General features: G+C 39.5%; 1 long non-coding RNA gene across 1 annotated transcript; it reads left to right on the forward strand.

The window, feature by feature from the left end:
* Window positions 1-18,453: 18,453 nt before the first annotated feature.
* LOC133474761 (uncharacterized) lies at window positions 18,454-20,646 on the forward strand. Its single transcript, XR_009787616.1, has 2 exons — window positions 18,454-19,738; window positions 19,820-20,646. It is a non-coding gene; the product is annotated as an uncharacterized LOC133474761 (long non-coding RNA).
* The last annotated feature ends 366 nt before the right edge of the window (window positions 20,647-21,012 follow it).

Here is a 21,012-nt window from a genome sequence, read left to right on the forward strand (position 1 = left end):
TCAGATTAAGGTCATCCATTCATTTTCAACACCGCTTATCCTGGTTAGGGTCGCGGGGTGCTGGAGCCTATCCCAGCTGACTTCGGGCAAAAAGGCGGACTACACCCTGAACTGGTCGCCAGTCAGTCGCAGGGCACATATAGACACGGACAGCCATTCGCACTCACATTCACACCGTCACTGAGTGGGAACTGAACCCACGCTGCCTGCACCAAAGTCAGGCAAGTGACTTCAGATTAAGTTTCCATAGTTATTCTCCTCAGGCAAGCCAGCAGCTACGGTTCAATACAGATGTCTGCTGAGCATTTGGGATGTGTGCGGCTGTTTCACAGGCACGAAGCAGTACTGTTCAGTTTTTTTCTTTTTTCCCTTTGGGGACCATATCCCTGAGGTTAGCGATAGCTTGCTATTAGGTGTTACGGTCACTTTTTTTTTCTTTTTTCCCTAAAACACTGTTACTGGACAGTACGGAACCAGACCAAAGTTTACTGCTAAGCGTAAAAGGGGCTTTAGTGTGGAGTCCCCAATACACATGATCTAATTTCTCATTTGCTTTTGTCTGATTTTTTCTATCATACTAAACTACAATTCCATAAACAATTATCAAGTATGCAGATCAAATTCATACCCTAATGAGGCCATTAAATGTAGTTTATAGTCAGTCATTCTCTTACACCACTCCCAAGACAGAGCATCACAGCCCGTTGACAGCCACTATTCATCAGGAGTCAATCTGCACACCCAATGCACTTATTGGAAATATACTGTGTGTCTCCCTACATCCCAGCATCCGCATGTGGGCGCTAACAGATTGCAGGCACAGTTTTACGCCTTATGCAACAAAGCTTTGGTTGACATCTACAGACTTGTTTCTTGCCAACATCTACAGCAGAAATATGTCATGTGTGAAAAATAGTGAGCAAGTGACATCTGGCCTCTGGACTGTCGTTTTAGCAGCGCACTGATGGCTTGTTTTGTGTGTGTTCATTTTATCTTCATTTAACCCACTTGGTTTCCTGTTTCCAGACCACAACTTGTTCAGTGCTGATGGAGTTTGTCTTTTACACGTCATAGATCTAATACAAACAATGTTTTTTTTTTTAAAATATGGATTTATCAAATGACTCCTCAAAAACATTCTTAAAAAAAAAAAAATCCACATTTGCAAAAAATGCAGAAGTGACTACAAACTCAGGTGTGATTGTTTGTTTGTCTATATGTGCCCTGTCATTGTCTGGCGACCAGTTCAGGGTGGGATAGGCTCCACCACACCCGCGACCCTGGTAAGGACAAGTGGTACAGAGAATGGATGGATGGATGGCTGGACTGCAAATTCAGTAACATTTTGGGGATGCAGGGAAGGCCAGAGTGACAGTCACAGTTTTTCCGTTGCAGTGCAGCCATTAATATACGGTGCTCAATCGCATATTAAGCTGAAGCGTGGCCAACTGTCATGTTTTCACAACGGTCCACTTCGAGTTCAGTTTGCGTCAGGGTTTTAGCACTGTAAGTCATCCCTACACTTGAAGTAGAAATATATTGTGCTTATACTATTTCATATAATTGTTTTTCTTATTTCCATGCAAGAGTACATTTGTCAAATCAGTTATCGTGACATATCCATAACATTCAGGTATTTGTAAATATAAGCTTCTATTTCAGTAAGGCACTTTGGAAACTACTGTGACCATGAGATACCGTTAAAAGCTTTTTTAAATGACCTTTAATATTATTTAATTGGCCCACAAGGAAAAATAAAGTAATCTGAATCTGATTCTTTCTTTAAATATTTATACTGTAGACCACGACTTAATCCACTCTAGTCCTCCCCTGCAGTTAAAATTATATAATTGATGATAGTTTAAAAAAAAAAAAATGGTTTGTAATATTAGTTGTCTTAGCTATTTCAATTTTTTTTGGTGTGGTTTTCAACTGGAAACATCTGTACATATGTATTTGTCCTAATAAATACAACTCTCGATAGGGGATACAGTGCTTCAGTAAATGACCCATGCAGGTTTGGTAGGATACACTAGGGGGCGCTCCATAGCCACTATACCCAATGGAGAGTGTTTTACTGTGAATATATTTGATGAACTTTTCTCATGCATTAGTTGCTTTATTTCAGTTTCCATTTTCTACTGGCAGTGGACGACTGGTTAGCAAATCTGCCTCACAGTTCTTGGGATCGGGGTTCAAATCCCGGCCCCGCCTGTGTGGAGTTTGCATGTTCTCCCCGTGTCTGCGTGGGTGGTCTCCGGGTACTCCGGTTTCCTCCCACATCCCAAAAACATGCATGGTAGGTTAATTGACAACTCTAAATTGCCCATAGGTGCGAATGTGAGTGTGAATGTTTGTTTGTTTATATGTGCCCTGCGATTGGCTGGCGATCAGTTCAGGGTGTACCCGAAGATAGCTGGTTTAGGGTCCAGCACGCCCGCGACCCGTGTGAGGATAAGCAGTACAGAAAATGGACGGATGGATTTTCTGTTTGCCCTATTCAGAGTCACAAGTGAGCTTGAGTCTATCCCGACTGTGAGTGTGGGGTAAATTCTGAGCCAGTCAGATTTAATTTAGTTAAAAAATGAGATCATACGGCCCGCGGGCCAGACCCAATTTCGCAGTTTTAAACTTTAAACATATTAAAAAGAACACCTTAATTGCAATTTTTTAAAATGAAAAGTAACTGCTGTTGCTAATGTTGTCCACTGGAGGTCAGACTGATGCTACATTTTATTTTTGGGTGAAAAATAATACAGTATCCACTGAAGAAATAATTTAAGACACCAAATATTGCGAAATATCAGTCAACAGCTTCAGTTCAAAAGAGGTTGGTTTGCTGGAACCCTTGTATGTTTTAATGCACTGCACACAACTCAGGTTACTTATAACGTATGTATGTATGTACAATCCCCTCCAAAAGTATCGGAACAGCAAGATCAATTCTTTTGTTTTTGTTGTATACTGAAGACATTTGGTTTTCAGATGAAAAGATGAATATGAGACAGAAGTTCAGAATTCCAGCTTTCATTTCATGGTATTTACATCTAGATGTGTTAAACAATTCAGGATTGAGCATCTTCTGTTTGAAGCTAGCCATTGTTAAGTGAGCAAAAGTATTGGTACAGACGTTATTAAATTAACTTAAAGTGAATAACATTTAATATTTGGTGGTATAACCCTTACTTACAATAAGTGCATCTAGCCTGCAACCCATTGACTTCACTAGACTGTTGCATTCTTCATTTGAAATGCTTTTCCAGGCCTTTACTGCAGCCTCTTGTTTGTTCTCCCTTCAGTCTCCTCTTCAGGAGGTAAAATGCATGCTCTGTTTGGCTAAGGTCTGGTGATTGACTTGTGTTTTGGGTCATTGTCATGATGAAGCTTTTACTGAATAGTTTGGGCGCATTTTGCCTTTTTTTTGGTCTCATATTCACCCTTCGATCTGAAACTCAAATGTCTTCAGTATACAACAAAAAACAAAGGAATTGGCCTTGATGTTCCAATACTTTTGGAGGGGACTGTATGTATGTATACATTTACAAGGCAGGGGATAACTGCACGCTTTTTCTGAATAGTTCCCACTTTGCTTTGTATGGTGGGATGAGTTAGTTGAGGTTGTCAAGATTTCAAGATGGATGTGGAAATTCATCCTCATTCATCCATTCCCTACATCCCTTATCCTATTCAGGGCAGCCTATCCCAGCTGACTTCGGGCGAAAGGCAGACCACACCCTGAACTGGTTGCCAGCCAGCCGCAGGGCACATATAGAGACAGACAACCATTAAGACGCTGCCAACACCAAAGTCATGTGAATCTACAACTACACCATCAGTGACTGGATGTGGAAATTATTTAAAATGATTTATAGAACTTATCAAGTTCTAGCCTAGATGAAAAACTGATTCGTATTATTGTATTGTTAAAATTGTACTCATGATGTACTTCTAAGCATTTTCATCAAAAGGACGGATAATTTTGGGGGAGTAGTCTTTTTTTATTTTTTTTATTTTATGAGGCCACAAATATACTGGCTAAACCCACTTGAGATGAAACTAGTGTCAATGTGGCCCCTGAACTAAAATGAGGGTGACAACCCCGGTACATCATTAGTATTTATTTTAAGTCCGCCAAAATGATTGCGCTCAAATGTACCTGTCGCTACTGAATTATGAAACCCGGGAGATGACGTGCACATGCACATGCACATGCACATGCACTTTAAAACATGTGAGATTTTTGTCCAAGTGCCGAAAATACTGTCCCTCCTTTTACAAGTAATAGTTAGGCCTATTAATATTTTAGTTATCTGTCGACAGTCAACAAACGATGAGGAAGAGGAGGAGGAGGGTTGGCATATATTGTATCAGTAGCCTAATGTGCACCCGCGGCTGATGCATCTTGACACGCAAGTTAGGCAAGCCGTGGGTGCTAAATACTGTCCGACTTGCATGTGCGAGATTCATAAGTGCACTCAAATTCTTTACAGGGGGGTTGGCACTTGTATAGCTACTACTGGTGAATAGCACTGCCTGGCTTGCTACCCGTTTCCTGTTTGGTTTCATTTATTTGTTTCTTTGACAGAGACATCAAAGAACATTGGACAAACCAGATGCAATGTTTTAAGTGTTTTAGCACAAGCTCTAATTCTCAACACTTGTCCACACGATGCTTTTAAAAAGGTACATATACAAAGTACATACCCCGATTCCGCTAAAGTTGGTAAGTTGTGTAAAACGCAAATAAAAACAGAATACTATGATTTGCAAATCATTTTCAACCATTCATCTGAATACACTATAAAGACACGATATTTAATGTTCAAACTGATTAATGCTATTTTTTTAATTACATTTTTTACAAATATTCTCACATTTTCAATTTGATGCCTGAAACATGTTCCAAAAAAGCTGGGAGAGGGGGAACAAAAGACTGGGAAAGTTGAGAAATGCTAAAAAAAACACCTGTTTGGAACATTCACAGGTGAACAGGTCAATTGGAAACAGGTGAGTGTCATGATTGCGTAAAAAAGGAGTATCCCCAAAAGGCTCAGGCAAGGATGGGGCGAGGTTCACCACTTTGTGAACAACTGCATGAGCAAATAATCTAACAGTTTAAGAACAACATTTCTCAATGTACAATTGCAAGGAATTTAGGGATTTCGTCATCTCCGGTCCATAATATCATCAAAATATTCAGAGAATCAGGAAAATTCTCTGGACGTAAATGGCAAGGTCAAAAACCAACCTTGAATGCCTGTGACCTTGGATCCCTCAGGTGGCATTAAACTGCATTAAAAACCAACATCGTTGTGTAAATGATATTGCCAGGTGGGTTCAGGAACATTTCAGAAAACCATTGTCAGTTAACACAGTTCGTCGCTACATCAACAAATGCAAGTTAAAACTATACCATGCAAAGCGAAAGCCATATATCAACACAGAAAGACACAGAAATGCACCAGCTTCTCTGGGCCCAAGCTCATTTGAGATGGACTGATGCAAAGTGGAAAAGTGTGCTGTGGTCTGACGACTTTACATTTCAAAATATTTTTTTTGAAATCATGGACAAAGAGGAATAGGACCATCCGTACTGTTATCAGTGCAAAGTTCAAAAGCCAGCATCTGTGATGGCATGGGATTGTGTTCATGGCCATGGCATGGGTAACCTGCACATCTGTGAAGGCACCATTAATGTTGAAAGGTACATACAAGTTTTGGAGCAACATACGTATGCTGCCATCCAAGCAACGTCTTTTTCAGGGTCGTCAGTGCTTATTTCAGCAAGACAATGCCAAGCCACATTCTGCATGCGTTACAACAGTGTGGCTTCTTAGTAAATGAGTGCGAGTACTAGACTTGCCTGCTCCCGTTGAAAATGTATGGTGCATTATGAAGTGCAAAATACGACTATAGAGACCCTAGACTGTTAAGCAACTGAAGTTGAAGAATGGGAAATAATTCCACCTACAAAGCTTCAGCAATTAGTGTTCTCAGTTCTCAAACATTTATTGAGTGTTGTTGAAAGGAAAGGTGATGTAACAGTAATAAACATTCCCATCCCACTTTTTGGAACGTGTTGCAAATTCAAAATACAGTAGAGAATATTTGCAAAAAAGCAATGACATTCATCAGTTTGCTAATCATTGTATTCTGTCTTTTTTTATGTTTTTCACAATGTCCCAACTTCCACAAATTGGGGTTTGTGGATAATATACAGGGTTATAGATCGATTTAATTAGTTTAAATATGAACTAATTTAGTGTCAAGACACTTAGTTTCAAATCAAACATCTAAATGTTCATGTGCGCAGCTCTGCCCAGACTTGAGTAATTTTTTTAGGCCCCTGACAATTTTTTTTTTATCTGTCTCTCGCCTCAACTCGCTTGTCCTGTCTTGGCCTGTCCTGTAACTAGTGTCCTACTTCCGACTCAAAGTATCCCTTCATCACTGATTGTGGCACTATCTTTCCATTCCAACTCCCATGCAATCATACTGTTGCCATAATTTGTTGCTGCAAGTCTGAAACTCCTTGTGAGGCCCACAGCAGTGTTAACAGGCAGCTTAAACTAGCATGAGTGACTACTAACATAAATAAACAAACAAACCATCTGTTCTTGGGCAAGGCACAAATATCCCCAAAAGTTAAATATTTACTAAAATTATGATTAGTTCTTTTAATAAAAAAAAGAATATTTTTATGAAAACATTATTGGCTTTTAATATAAATAATTTTGGCCTTAAATAAGTAAATGAATAAATAATGTTTTAAAAGTCAATACCTCATCCCAATATCCCAATATCTTCATATCACTTGTGTCATTTCCAGCCTGAAGATTCCCATTTACCAGATAAAAGCTGACAAAAGGCACTATTTTTGACTAGCAGCTGCGCCTGGCTAAAGTAACTCTTCGAGGAGGTGTTTTAGACCCGATGCTGGTAATTTTGCGGAACGGTATACATCAGCACATTTAAAAGTGGGATGTCTGTGCTGCTGTGGGTGTGTTCACAGCCGATTTCAATCCTGTCCATTCAAAACGACTTCTCTCATTCCCTTTTTACAATAGTGTCACATGGAGATGTCTCTATATGCGGAAAAGGATGCAGTGATCTGTGCGTGACTGGCGTATTGAACGGTAGCGGGTACCCTTTTTAAATACAGACCGAGCTGGAGAAAACTGCTGACAACTTAAATATATCCAAGGACTTCATGTATCTATAGCCCTTCCAACAATCGTTTGTGAGCTCCCCACCCTGATAGCTGTATGATAATTTAAAGAAGATAATAATAATAATAATAATAATAATAATAATAATAAGAAGAAGAAGAAGAAGAAGAAGAAGAATAGGCGGCACGGTTCAATCCCCGGCCCCGCCTGTGTGGAGTTTGCATGTTCTCCCCGTGCCTGCGTGGGTTTTCTCCGGGCACTCCGGTTTCCTCCCACATCCCAAAAACGTGCATGGTAGGTTAATTGACAACTCTAAATTACCCGTAGGTGTGAATGTGAGTGTGTATGGTTGTTTGTTTGTATGTGCCCTGCGATTGGCTGGAAAGACATTATTGCACAGCCCTGATAAATATGGTACAATAAAATCGCAAAAGATGTGGGACTTTTTCTTTTTTTTTTTTGTCCCGGCATTAATCTTCACATGATAATGTGTTGTCTCTCTAATGTTGACATGTTTAAAAAAAAATTTATGTCTCTGACTCAGCTATGTGATTTGTGCAGGGCTTTTCCATAATTAAGATTTATGAAAGTCTTTAAGTTTGGAACAGTGATTTTATGCGGAGTTTCCCTCACTTGCGTCTGCATCAAAGAGTGAAGTGTCTTTGGTGGAATGAACTTTGAAATGGAAAGGGGGAAAACTATTAGCTCGAGAGAGCAATGTTCATCGGGATATTCAGAGAGATGAATCATAATCTATGATTCAGCAATGCAGCATGACCTTTCTATAATTTGTTTTTGTAACTGTTACTGACTCAAAAAACATCTAGTGAACACAAGTTCACGAAGCCCTTAAGAGTGAACATGTTTTAAAAACGTCTATGTTAAGAATATTAAAAAAATGTTTGGTTATTATCTCTGTTTTAACCGTGATTCTTGCTTATACTACAATTTGTATTGACTTAATTTTATATGATTTAGAAATGATGTTAATTTCTCTTTGATTGGATGCCATTGTTAAGAAACATGACATAAAAAGCCCATTTCTTTCAAATACTGTTCACAAATCTGTCTAAATCAACTTACATGAAAGTATATTAATTTAGTTCCAACAGTCTATTAGCTTTCTTTTATAACATGTCAGCTTCCAGTCATATTAGGTTTTTTTTTTTTTTTTTTTTTGTGTTTGCCATGTCAATATAACCTGCCCAGGTCCTTCTCAAGTGCTGTTGGAGGACATATATAGTGTACAGTAGACCAAAGCCATGGCTGTTTTTTTTCCAACCAATCTTATTTCTGATTCGCCACTGCCACGTCACTCTGCGCCTTTGCAAAAGCGCACAATTAAGTCGACATCCACACTTGATACCGAACTACCTCCTTGAAGATAAAAAAAAAAAAACTCTCTTCCTCTCTGAGCACTGTTTATTAGAGACTACCTCCAGAGTTTAGAAGTAAAAAGAAAAAGTTGTTTACAGTCCTGACATCAACCCAACTGAACTTTTGTGGGATCTACATGGGCATGCCGTTTGTGCTAGAGTGACCAATGCAACCATGGTGGCTGACGTCCAATAACTCCTGGTTGAGGAAAGGAATGCCATCCCAGGCTGGATGTTGATTTCTTGAGTCATATATAGCTTTTGAGGTCAAACCCAAATGTCTTCAGTCTACAGCAAAAATACAGGAATTGGCCTCAGTGTTCCACTATTTTTATAGGGGAGTGAATATGAACGTGTTATTTATTTATTTATTTATTTATTTATAATTTTCATAGTATTTGAATATTAATATACTGGTCCCAAAGTTTTTGGACAGTGTTTTGCATGCATACACCCCTACAATGAAAGTGTAGTCCTCAGCCTTGATTTAAGATGTTTTACCCCCCCGCCCTCCCACACACACACCAAAAAAATATTACATTTACCATATATGTCATATTTCAAGGGTTTAAAAGTATTTGAACATTTGACATAGTTTCCAAACAAAATGTTAAGTCACGCACTACTACTAAAAATAATGAATGTTGTAGCGTTGAAAATCTACTATAAATTACTGTATGAATATAGTCAGTGTTGTTGTTTGCGGTCAGTGAAATGGTCAATATTGAGGAAGGCTGAAATACAATATAAAAAAGAAAAACACAGGAGTACCGAAAGGAGACCTTTGTCTCAAGAAGCAAGGAGGTCGTTAACAACTTGCACCATGTGCTGGCTTGATACTATTATGTGTTCAAAAGTCTTACTTAAAGTCCTGAAACACAACATTGTTTTGTAGAAAGTCGTAATATTTGGCCACTCCCCAAATACAAAGTTTCCTCCCTGAAGATGATGTGCAATGCTAGCCTTCACTGTAGGCAACTTTTTTGCTGCTTATTTGTGGGTCTTGATGTCTTCTCTTTTGTCTTCAGTAAGTTAAAAACCTGGTCTATTCTTGTCGTGATGTGTGAAGTATTAGTTGTGAACAAGGTGTCATTAATTAAAGGCTTTTTTATTTTTTGTAGTTTGGAAGTTTCGAAATTGGGGAAATATTTCTACAAATTTCTACAAATGACCAGTAGTCATTATGGGAACTCATTGATAAGTCTCGGTTATGTTAGGAGATGCATGCCGCTCAGCTCACCCTCTGAGCTGCCGAGAATGATGTAAATTCTTGAGAATATTATTTTGGTTCCATACTTTTTTGAAGACTTTCTATTGTGGTGAATTGAGTTGAATTGATCGTGATGTTATGGAGCTTTGAGGTTGTAACTGGAAATTGTTTGCAGGGTTATTGTGCTCACTATTAAAATGGCCTTTATATGGTCACAAGCAATTTGTGAAATGGTGTTTGACCTATGAATTATCCATCCATCCATTTTCTGCACCGCTTATCCTCACAGGGGTCGCGGGTTTGCTGGAGCCTATCCCAGGTATCTTTGGGCGAGAGGCGGGGTACACGCTGAACTGGTTGCCAGCCAATCGCAGGGCACCTATGAATTATGACACAAGAAAAACATTTTAAAAAGAGGATGATGCACCAACACCCCCTTCAACTGTCCTTCTTCATCGGCCTTAATTTTGGACCACTCCAGTTGTTTCCTGTTTTTGTCCGAGGTGTTTGCTTATACTGTGTGTTTGCCTTTCTCGCTTAAGCCTTTTCCGTGACCATCTTAAAACTTTTATTGTTCATTGAAGTCAGCTTACTTGTCTTCTGTGAAAACATGTCAACATAAAAAAAAGTCTCCTTACTATCCATAGGGCTCGTCAAAAGATGTGAAAGGTTCGTACCTTCTTAAAATGGAAGTGTCACTGCACATTAGACTTGGGAAAGGATGAGCATATTATGGACTAAAAAAAAAACAACTGGGTCATAAAAGGTCTAAACTGCGGCCCGTTCAGTGATTTGAGACACTGCTGTGAGTTGAGAGGTAAGTGCACTGTCGTAATTTGTGTGGATGATACATATCTTTCACTGAAAGTGCCACCGTGTCTGTGGGAGCTGCCACACAAATTAAACAAGGGAGAGAAATTCCCTCTGGGAGCCGGAAATTTTCTGTATAAACAGAGAGAACACAATGGGTAAAAAAAGAGATGAGTCTTAGCGGCTTGTAATTTAAGGTTTATTTTATGTGCATACGAAAAGGCCGTAGTCAGACATGTTTGGAACTACTATAAAAAGCCATGCACAGACTTGATCATCCCATCACAGCCTTCACAGGGTGCCGACGAGCCTCAGGTGCTTTGGAATCCCCTTTCACTTGTGGTTTTAGTTTTGGCAAAGAACAAAGTCTTTTTTTTGTCTCACATACTACAAAGACGACAAAAACAATCCAGTGAAAGTACTGATTTGGAATTTACTGAGAAAAGACTTAAAAGAGGACTTGAAATAGAGTAAAATCCCATCAGGTGAATTCTACATAAAACGAGAACAGCCAGGCCCTCTATTTTAACAAGAGTGACAGAAATTCCCACTTTTTCTACAAATTTCACTTCTTGTAAATATACTGGCCAGGTGTCCTGTTTCCCACTGACACCAATTCAAAATAAGTGTGGAAGCTAAAAGCTAAATAAATTCCCTTTACATGGTTTTAAAAGTGTCTTTTTTTCAGTTTTGACAAAACATATATTTGAAAGGAAAAATTAACAATTGTTTTATCGACTCATTTTTACAGTCCATATCATCTGAGGAAGGAGGAAAAACTAGACTGGCGATATCACGGAGAAACTGAAAGAATACAACAGAATATATTGCTTGACCAAAGAATTCTAGAGTCTTCAGGAGTATGCAACTTAAACACACATCATCTGCCAAACATGGTGGCGGCATCTGCCTCACAGTTCGATTGGCTGGCGACCAGTGCGGGGTGTACCCAGCCTCTCGCCTGAAGATAGGTGGGATGACCTCCACCACGTCGGTGACCCTAGTGAGGATAAGCAGTATGGAAAATGGATGGATGGATGTCAAACATGGTGGAGATCAAGTGTTATGGCATGGGCGTACTGTATGTGTTGGAAAGTAAATGGGCTAACATGTGACTCTTTTAATTAAAACCCTGTAATTTTGTGTGTTTGTATATACAACATGGATGTTCTGGAGAATGTAAACGCATGTGGGCATACTGTAGCTGTTACGTGTTCAGTCTGGGTAAGCACGAGGAGCTACATCATGTCTTAACAGCAATGGCAGAACATGGCTTTCTGACAGCATTTGTGCTCACAATATAATGCAACTCTACTCAACTGTGCATTATCTGCATCACTGTTATGTTGTATATTAAGTTTGTTTGCTTACCAAAGTTGTCATTTAATATCACATAATGTACATGCAGACAAAGGTAATTAAAAGATCGATTCCTTGTGCATGTGTGCAGTGTTTCTTTACAAAGCACCTTCATCAACTACTGGCCTGGCACGCATACACTAAGTTTTTTTTAGTTGTTTTTGTGGGTTGGTTGTCATCTGTACGTGACACATTTCAAACTTATCTTCAAAATAGTTTCACTCCTCAATTTGTGTGAACTGTGTGGATCAAATCACAGAAAAGTAATGTCAAACCATTTCAAATAAAGCTTTATGCATGCATGGTCACTTTCTCTGTCAGGTATTGAAATGCCTCATTGTCTCCCCTGTCAGTTGCCAATTTATTACATTTCCTGATTATAGCTTCTTCCGTCAGTGATTACTCGAATAACTTTTCCAGTGGATACTCTGCCAGGAAAATTAAATGAGGGTTTGATTCAGGTGGAAACTCCCCATAGAATTAAATTGTCTTTAATTGTGAATGCATCATGATATTAATAATGGTGATGCCACTCAGACACTCTGGAGTGAAAAAAAGGTACAAAACACACTATGGAATTAACCTTTGGAGCAGGATAGTGCATGTGAATGGAAACTTCTATTATGAGTCATACATTAATGGCTTTTATTTTTTTCACTCTCAAACATTAAACAACAAAATTCTGAATACAGTGAAGCCCAGTTTGTCACAGGAAAAACTCACCAATCATAGTTGAAAATCTGCCATATTGAGACCGTTTTTTTGTGTATACTAGTTTTACTCCTCCCACATTTTGATTTGAAGCCATGAAAACACACTTAAACTTATTAAAATACACGTTTTAAAGTCTTCCTTGGTGTCTGTTTTCACTTTTGCTGTCAAGAAATGGGCAGACTCTCACTCGCGCAATTCTCCAAATCAAGAGGCACAGCATGCTTGCTTCAGGCTGTTTATTTTTCAGTCCCAGTTGAAGTTTACTTTAGTTTGTAGTTATAATGACATTTGTCATGAATCGAATAAAGTGGCGAATCTATCAACCGAAATATTTCCAGGTTAGTGGAACTTGACCCAGCGTTTTCCAGATATAAACTTGAATTTGAAATCAGCCTCTGTCTAATCCAAAAGTATGCTTCATTTTCACGGATGTTTTTACAACCTGTGAGCATGCACTCACTTGTGAATGACGGCCCAGGAAATGATCCCAAGTCAGCTTCGTTTAAAATTCACCCATCAGTCATACTCATCAAAGTATTTTCTAGCCTCCCCAATAAAGACTCAGACATATGCATTGCAGGAGTCATCGTAGGGATCTGATCCAGCACTGAAAGAATATAGTTACTGGAATAGCACAGCTACAATGACTTCATCCTCTTAAAACTAATGGCCAGTATTCATAAAAACATACAGAATGGCTACCGGCTGCATGTGTATTTCGCTTAACATCTCCCTTCTGCGTAACAAAGAAACCTATTGTTTTTCTGTTTTATTGTCTTTTCAGGTTCTTCTATGTCCTACAATTTTATTGGCTCAGAAAGCAATTAAAATTGCACACTGCGTAGTTAACACTTTGAAATGACTCGTGTTCCAAATTGACTCCAATCCCAGAATTCCACAGGAACCTGCAGTGAATTTACTCATTGCTCTGCACTTAATCTATCAGATATTCATTTTAAAGTTCTTTCCAAACTGATCAAAAGAGTGTTGGGCCATACATTTGGTATCTGGCCCTTCAGTGGCCTTTTAGTTACATCAGTCAGAACTGCTGATTCTCAAGGCCCTCGGCAGATTGCATTGACATTGCTGCACATAGAGGCTGAAATCTGATTGGACGAAAAAGCGAACATCCCTATACCGTACTGGAAGCAGTGCAGCGAGAGTCTATGCTACAAAATGATAACAATAGACTGTTAGCAATATATGTAGGTCTGTGATTCTGATGGTGTTTCGGCAAGCAGAGAAGGGCTTGCTCGCCCTGACGACTCAACATTGGTTCGAAATAATATATTTTTATTCATTTCAATAAATGGTAGAGTAATTTATAGTAATGTTTTGGGTCTATGACCACACAACATTAACCAAAATGTCAGTTTATAGTTGCTGGCTACCAGTAGTGCATCCATAAAACAGAATAAGAGGATGGTTTTATAGCATTTGAAGGGATGAGGCCAGCCAGGGAAGGGACATGCATCAGTGTTTAAAGCCTTAAAGCTGAGAAATTGTCCACTTATCCAAAAAGTAAAACATCTGGAATTGGTGTCTAAAAAAAAAATTTGTGTTAAGATGCATCATGCGGCACAGTGGCCGACTGGTTAGAGCGTCAGCCTCACAGTTCTGAGGTGCGGGGTTCAATCCCCGTCCCCGCCTGTGTGGAGTTTGCATGTTCTCCCCGTGCCTGCGTGGGTTTTCTCCGGGCACTCCGGTTTCCTCCCACATCCCAAAAACATGCATTAATTGGAGACTCTAAATTGCCCGTAGGCATGACTGTGAGTGCGAATGGTTGTTTGTTTCGATGTGCCCTGCGATTGGCTGGCAACCAGTTCAGGGTGTACCCCGCCTCCTGCCCGATGACAGCTGGGATAGGCTCCAGCACGCCCGCGACCCTAGTGAGGAGAAGCGGCTCAGAAAATGGATGGATGGAAGATGCATCATTTTCAATCATGTGTTTGTGCTATAAAATTTGCACATGGTTACTTCATTTTCAGTGAGGGCGAGGAGTTGTTGCTTGTCATCAGTCATTCAGATGTTCACACTCACAGCGCATGCTCATACCTGCAAGCTGAAAGCACTTTTCAACACTTTTAACTGTCGTACAAGTGTAAAAAATAAAGAAATAAAGAAATAAATAATCATAATCATAAGGTTGATTGAAGACTAAATTGCCCTTAGGTGTGAATGTGAATGCGAATGGTTGTTTGTTTCTGTGTGCCCTGCGATTGGCTGACGACCAAAAAATGGTGACTTTGTGCCTTCTATTTAGTTTTTTTTAATGGTTGATGCGACTCGTTGAGCTTATTACATTGTATAGAGCAGCCCAGACAGAGATAATGGGCACGAGATCGAGACTATGTCGCAGGTACTGTGAATCGCTCTGCACCTCTGTTTAAAAAAGAAAAAGGAAGAAAAACAGAAACATCTGGAAGCTCATTAGGATGGAGTCTCGTGTGACGTTCGACCATCAAGTCTTTTTGTTTGACTTGGATGGCATATTTTTCCAACAATGTTGGTCTGTTGACAAATTGTAAGAGGGGTGTTCTAGGTTCAGTGTGTGAGTGTGCGTGAGCGTGTGTTTTTGCGTGTGTGTGTGTGTGTGTATGTGTGTGTGTTTGTGTGCACGTGCGTGTGCGTGAGTAAGGCATAAATCCAACCAGATGCTTTTACAGATCATTTGTTAACTGGACAAAGCTGGATTCTGACTGCTGGTTTTCTTTTTTTTTTTTTTTTTTTCAAAGACAGTTGAAGTAATGATTCATGAGGAATGTCTACATTTGAGAAAGGTTTCCAAGCTTTGACAAGAATGAGATGGCCAAGAATTTGACTGTTTATCCTGTTTTTATAACAAGCCCTTTCATTTACAGAATTTGTTTATGTTGTATTGTTGTACTGACATGATTTACATTTGAACGTTCATCATTAGCTTGCTCATCTGTCACAATAAAGTATGTCAAATAAGCCCCCTGCACTGGACGTCTTGTGTACATTTGGATGTTATTGCTTATTCATTAATCAAATAACTGGTAAATCACGTCTTTTCAGCAAAACATCAGAAAACATTGATTGGTTCGACAGCATTGCCCTTTAAAAAAAAATTCTCCAGTATGAGCTATTAATATTGCATATCAAGGATTGATATTTCCTTTAATTTGACAAGTTGGGATGTGATACTGAAATTGGATGTTTTAAATATTTAAGATAACAACAGAACATTACGACGAACTTACAGTCAAAATGAAATCAGGTCTAATAAAGGAATAAGCTCCAATAGCATCATTTTTTAAAACATCGATTAATATATGTATACTGGATTTAATCATCACTGGGTCCCTTGAAAGATGCTATATCAATCCAATTAAATTATGTATCCCTCCCTTCAGTCTCCTCTTTACAATGCATGCTCTATAGGGTTTAAGTCTGACCAGATTAAGTGCGTCTTGCCTTTGAACTCCTTTTTTGTTCGAGCAGTGTGTTTAGGGTCATTATCTTGCTGTAAATGAAGGATCGCCCAATCGCTTTGAAAGCATCTGTAAATTGCCTGAAAACATGTTTCTTTCGATTTCTGAGTTCATTTAGTTGCTGCCATCATGTATTAGAGAATCAATGAATATTATAAGGCCATCCCATAGAAGCCATCTAAGTCCAAACCATGACATTACCTCCACTGAGTTTCACAGGTACTCTAAGCTTGTATGTTTAGGACCATGAGCAGATCTTTTCCGTTTCCAACCTACAGTCTTTCCATCACTTTGTAAAGGTTAATCTTTGTCTCAGCTAACTATGAAACTTTCTTCCAAAATTGTTTTGTTTATTTTCTTTTTTTAACTACATCTCTGTACTTTTTGGTCAATTTGGCCTTCCTAGTCTTTAAGTGGTTTGCATCTTCTGACGTAACTTCTGTTAACTTTTTTTTTATAAAGTCTTCAGCAAGAGACTTTTGGGGTGTCGACTCAAGTCACACAAGTTGGACTTGAGTCAGACGTGTCATGAATTTGATGACTTTGGTCTCTACTTGACAAAAATTGATACAAGACTTGTAACTCGACTTGGACTTTGAACAGCAATGACTCGTGACTTCACTCAGACTTGAACCCATTATTGATTGAAAAGACTTGCTACTTTTACAAAAGCACGAAGACTCACATGCTCTTCATCTCTTTTTATTGTTTCATTTGCCATGTACTAGTGGTCTACAGGAATTTATGAATGATGCAACTATAATGTTGCTGTTCTTTAATGAATATCATTCAGCTAGAAACGTCCCACAATGTTTACACGAAAGCTTTCTTCAAGCTTATTTTCTTTTAACAGCTAACACCCAGAAGGGAACATACCATACATATGGAGGAATTGACCAGGAGGTCACTCTTTCCCACACTACCAAAAGTAATGGTTTAGTTAAAAACACACACACACGCACACACACACACACACACACACGCGCGCACACATACACAGTGTAACATAAATCAACAGTAAATAATATATTAATTACTGTACACATTCCACGAAGTGCTGACAATTAACATAACAATAAGGACTTTCCGGGGGTGGTAGGGGTAGTGGCGGCAGTGGGGTGCGCTGGGTGGGGGGAATAAGCGTGGATGGTGATGGTCCCATACCCGTGCCCCTCCCTTTGGGACTGGTCGGGGTGCTTCGGTTTGGCTGGGGGACCGCCCTGGGGATCGCCCTGCGTCCATGGAGAGTGGGTGGCGTCCCCCTGACTGGGTCCCACCCTTCCTCAATGTGCCGCCTCAGCAGCTGACACCAGTTGACTAACATGCGTGTGATATGATTTTCATTCACTCATAAGTTCCATAGACACACTATTGGCTTTAATTGTTTGTGCAGGGAACACTAACAATAACCAAGGTTGTGTTAAGATATCAACTCACAAGTTCAGACACTATAAAAACATTCCACCACACCACTCATCTGTAGCACTGCCGTGCTCATCTCCCACATCGTGTCCTTTCTCATCTTGTCCTATTGGTTAGTTGTTGCATGTCCTCACCGGGGGTCCACCCCGGCCGCGATTTGACATTGTAATGTTACTTGTAGTCAAATATCTAGACTGTCTGTCTATCGTTCTGCTGTGGTTCGCACCCCTATTCCTCTTGTCCGTTCTGTCCCTCTGTCTGTCCCCTAAAACCCTTTTCTGTCCAGCTGCATTTTCAATAAGCATTAGAATAATTAGAAACATTTAAAAATAAGCAGAGGGAGTATTTCAAACTCCCCTGTTGCACAGCAAAACTGTTCCAGCACAAAAGGCATACGGATCCACCATTCTGCAAGGCCATGCAGTTGAACAAGGCAGGTTAAAATAAACAAATAAATAAATAAAGTGAGAAAAAGTAATTCAAAGCATAGCATATTGTTCGGTTTTGAAGGGGAAAACACGTTCACATTTTCTTAGAAAGGTGCAATGAACTTCCATCCATCCATTTTCCGTACCGCTTATCTCACAAGGGCCGCGGGTGTGCTGGTGCTGATGATCCCAGCTAACTCTGGACGAGAGGCTGGGTACACCTTGAAATGGTTGCCAGCCAATCGCAGGGCACACAGAGACAAAAAAAACATCGTTCACACTCACATTCACGTCGATGGGCAATTTAGAGTCTTCAATTAACCCAGCATGCACGTTTTTGGGATGTGGGAGGAAACCGGAGTACCCGGAGAAAACCCACGCAGGGACGGGGAGAACATGCAAACTCCACACAGGAAGGCTGGATTTGAACCTGGGTCCTCGGAACTATGAGGCAGATGTGCTAACCAGTCGTCCACCGTCCCAAAATATTATATGTTAAATAAAAATATGTTACATATAAATATGAATTAAATTATACATATACATATTATGTATATTAAAATATATTCTTACTTTGTTGTTAAAATGATACGAAAGGACTCGAAACTCAAAGTGTAAGACTTGCGACTTGCCTTCTAAAAATTAAGTGCATCAAATGACGCATAAATGAAATAAAACAAAAATGCTATAAACCATAGTTTTCAAAACCTCACATCTCTTAAGTGGCAACGTGACATTCCTTACATACTCCATGATCTCACCCACTGGACAAAAATAATTCGACTCTTCTGTTCATTAGAAGTAGATCAAGTAAAGGTTGACTTGATCTTTCAGATTGTAAAAAGATTTATACTTATTAAATACTGTATTCATTTCCCCTCTGTACACACAAGTGAAATCAGTAAATGTTTTGTGGTCATCATCTTGAATAAAGACTTTGATAAGGATTTGCGTGTCCATACACAAGCCTGATAATGTGCAACCTTTCGGAGCGTGTAGAGCATAGGTGTCAAACTCAGGGCCCGGGGGCCAAATGCAGCCCGCCACATTATTTTATGTGGCCCGTGAAAGCCAATCATGCTCGTCAACTTCCGTGATTTTTACTAAAATCTGTACCCAAATTCCAAATTGTCATAATAATAAACAATAATGTTGAGATATTGCATTTTTCTGTTACCAAACCCTTCTTCTACAGTAACTTAAACAATACTTGAACAAATTATTATCCTTGTTTTCTGATTTCAAAAGTAGTTATCCCTCAATTTGTTGTGTAATGGTAATAATATAATTTGGTGATTAAACATTTTCATTTGGTTTCACTGTTCTAACGGCCCCCTGAGGAAAATCATAACTACAATGCGGCCCGAGACAAAAATGAGTTTGACACCCCTGGTGTAGAGTGTAGAACGGTGACAGTGTGTGGTCATACGGCCACAGTTATTGCTTTCTTTCTTCTTCAAGAATTGACATCTTCTGTTGACTTCACAATTGTTTGTTTTCACACATAAAAAAATACTTAGGTTTTCACAGTGGTTACACCTCTAACAAGAAACCGAGCATAGACATTTTGCATTATTTATTGTTTGTAGTGTCATGAGCTGTGCCCTGCAGTCCTTTTGTTGGCACTTGGGTGGCCCCTTTGCGCTCCTCTCTCTCTCTCTCTCTCTCTCTCTCTCTTCCCAGTAATCAGCACCTCCTCGGCCACACACCTGTCACCAACCAGCCTTCTTCATCATCTGCATTTAAGCCTGCCAGTTCCAAGACTCCACTGCTCGAGTATTAACGTTCTTCTGTGGTACAACAGCTCTCAAGCATTCACGTAAGCTACGCCATTCCTCTGTATCTTTCTGACCTCCATGTTTCTCCTTGTCCTCAGTGCTCCCTCCGTGTCCCCCGCCGAGTGGACATCTTCCACCACGCCGCCATGCCAGCCGCCTGTTCTCGCCACCGCCTGCCACACGTTCCCTGCCTCCACAACTCGCCAGCACGTCTCAAGGAACATCTCCATTTCCTCTTTTAATAAACCTTTCATCATAACCCCTCAGCCTCTCCCTGCTTCTGGGTCCAGTCAAAAACGAACCGTGACATGTAGTCCATATAATTGGATACACCTCGGCTGCAAAACACACCTATCAAACGTGTGTTCCAATACCTCCCCCTAGGAAAAATGGGTGGGTTCAAACAAAAAGTCAAATTTGTGTATCAAATCCAGATGTTAATATCTGTCAATAAAAATGGCAATGTTGATCACTTGTCTCAGATTCATGTTTGATGTCAACCCCAAATGTTGTCAGTCAACCCTAACAAAATAAAGGAATTAATCTCAATGTTCCAGTATTATTTGCGGTGACTATAGTATATTCCAATTTGGATGTTACTTGCCATTACTCCTTATTTTCCAACCATGAAAATGTAATGGAACCAATCGCTACTGTCCAGATGAGCACTGTATAAATAAGACTGAGGAGAAAATAAATAAAACACAACACGATTTAGGGTTTCCTTATTTATGTAAAATTTGTATGTACACGTAACAGTCAGAAATGCACACAAAATAGTGCTAAAACAGACCAACAATATCAAACAAAACACTTCAGACAACAGTTTACACTTTTTCAGGTGAAAACATGTCAAACTGCAAACAATTTCAATTCAGCTTAATAATGATTACTACAAATACAAAGTTGCACTAGAGGCACATATTTGGTCAAAAGTGACACCCTGGCAAAATATGTTGTGATTGGAATTAAGGTTTCTGTGAGAGTTTGTAAGAAGCATGACAATGAAAACAAGCTAAGTGGCAGAGGCTTTATCTCAACAACAGAATCATCTCATGGCATCGGTCATTGTTCACTTTTCTCCTTAGAAAACGTGTGATGTGCTCTGAATTGTTGTAGCTCGAAATGCAAACAATATAATCATTTAGTTTATTTTTGATCATTTGGATGTGAATATAAAAAACAGGCTCCCTTTTGGGTGTCAAAAAAAATGTGGAAATGAACAACAAACAAGCTGTTACCCATGCTTGATCATTACAAAATGTTAACTATCCTAGCATTCTTATAACAA

Source organism: Phyllopteryx taeniolatus, chromosome 3, assembly GCF_024500385.1.
Source record: "Phyllopteryx taeniolatus isolate TA_2022b chromosome 3, UOR_Ptae_1.2, whole genome shotgun sequence".
NCBI classification, from domain to species: domain Eukaryota; kingdom Metazoa; phylum Chordata; class Actinopteri; order Syngnathiformes; family Syngnathidae; genus Phyllopteryx; species Phyllopteryx taeniolatus.